Source organism: Astatotilapia calliptera, chromosome 15 (assembly GCF_900246225.1).
Source record: "Astatotilapia calliptera chromosome 15, fAstCal1.2, whole genome shotgun sequence".
Classification (NCBI taxonomy): domain Eukaryota; kingdom Metazoa; phylum Chordata; class Actinopteri; order Cichliformes; family Cichlidae; genus Astatotilapia; species Astatotilapia calliptera.
The window spans coordinates 21,525,190-21,527,530 of NC_039316.1; positions in this window are offsets into that span (position 1 = coordinate 21,525,190).

Genomic DNA, 2,341 nt, shown 5'->3' on the forward strand with positions numbered 1-2,341 from the left:
CAACACACATACACACACTTCCTGGAAGAAGCGCCCGAGGAAACGGGGAAAGCGGGCTGGTACACTCATCAAAGTCCGAGCTCTTCTCCGTGCTTCTCGTGGAACTACTGGACCAGCAGAGTGCGTCTTTAGATGAATCCTGCCTGTTGTCCCTGGAGCTCCCACGACACTTGATCCCCCGCTCTCAGCTTTTATTTCCCTGAGTGGCCTGGGACCCGTGGATGCGGCGTGGACCACGGAAATCTTCGCACACTTAACCGAGCTGGAACATCTGACGTTAGGATCTACACACTCCAAATGGCTTTACTAAATGTAAGATCATTAGCAAACAAGACGTTTGAATTAAATGACTTCCTAAAGTCACAACAGTTGGACTTTCTGAGTCCTGTAGCTTTTTCGGGCTGGTCCCTCCTAATTTCTCATTCTTCAGCCTCCCTCGGTCCTCTGGTAGGGGGGGAGGCTTAGCCACTGTGTTCAACGCTCGATTTCATTGCCATCAAACATTACAGCACGACTCATTTTCTAGTTTTGAACTCCAGCTGTTTGAGTTACACCTGAATTCTGCTGCGCCTTTACTGTGTGCCCTCATATATCGCCCTCCCAAGTTTAACAAGGATTTTATCAAAGAGTTTTCAGGTTTTATGGCCTCTCGGCCTAGGGCTCGGTCACTCAGGCGCAGCTGGGGGCCGGCGGAGCTCACGGGCGCGTCCACTGCAACTCCCCCTGACTTCTGCTCCGCGGCTGCTGGGCGAGCCCTCATCTGGGACTCTCCTCAGCTCTTACTGGGACAGTGGCGCGGCTGCCCCTCTGTTGGTCTTCCATGGTCCTCTTGTGTTCTGGGGGCCTCTGGATGTCTGGAGTTTTGATCTCCTCCATACCCGCTTCACACCCTGGAGGACGGGGCTGTGGCCCCCCACACTCCCTAGCAGATCATTACATGGAGAAACCTTTGGAATGCAAACATGCTGATCCACACAGGTATGCACACATGGGTATTCACAGACGCGGACTAAAGCTTTCTTGGCTGCTGCCTCAAAGCACACTGTGCGCTGTCTATCTTGCGTGCTGCACAATATCGTTTATTACTTAGTAAATACTGATTATCTATGACTAGCTAGTTTATTGTGATGGTGCTTTGTTTTCTCTATTATTATGTTGCTCTTTGTTGTTTGCTGTCTCCTCTGTTTGTTTTTGTTTGTTTGTTTGTTTTTTTCTCCCATACAGGTGACCCAGGAGTTTTTTTTTTTTTTGTCTCTCTTCCCCCCCCCCTTTCTCACCGTCTCTTCTCCCCTTTGGTTTTCTTTCTTTCTCTCCCCCTCTCTCTCTCATTCATTCCCCCTGTCCTATTTATTTAAAAAAAAAAAAAAAAAAAAAAAAAAAAAAAAAGACAAGGATGAACTGAAGCTCTGCCATCACGTAATGTCGCATACTGCTGTTTTGATGTCATTTAGAAAAAAAAAAAAAAAAAAAGGTTTTATGGCTGGAATCGTTCTTAAATTTGACAGTTTTTTTAATCCTTGGTGATTGTACATCTATGTTGCTGTGACTAAACTTTTGGTCAAGGACTTTTTAAATATTATTTGACTCTTAACTTGATCCAGTGATTACTTGGTCCCACGTAGGGCTGGGCGATATGACCCAAAATTCATATCTCGATATTTTAGCTTGGATGGCGATATAGATATATATCTCGATATTTTTTTAAGCCATAAGTAAGAACAAAAAGAGAGTTCTTAGTCAAAGCTGTGTCCCAGATGTCACACAGGCACTTTTAATTGACATACAGCGCAGAGTGTACATTGAAAAATTACTCAAAATTAAATTATGAGCAATTCATTAAATAATAATGCTCCATAATAAAAGAAAACAATGTTGTTTTTGTGCTAAACAAAGAGCTCACAATTGTGCAGTCAAATGTAAACTAAAAGACGCTGAGCGTAATAACAACGACAGACAGATTTTCACATCTGCTCTGTTCCAAGTTCTACTGCATGACTGACAGCCTGGAGTTTGAAATCCGCTTCATTAACCACGTCTCTTACAGGTGCTATTTATGGTCCTTATACACACACAGTACGGTAATATTACGTTGAAGCACAGTACGTATCACTCCGCGAAAGCTCCTCAGTAGCCGACCAATCTATCAAGCAGTGCAGCTCCGTAACTTACCCAAAGTCGAACTAAAACATTTTTGACAGACTGCTGAGCGCCGTGTACCACATAAAATCGGTTCGCGCCATCAAGCACAACCAGAATTCATACATAAGGCGCGCTATTAACTTTTGAGAGAATGAAAGGATTTTAGGGTTAGCGCGGTTAGCTCGTTAGCTCGTTAGCATGG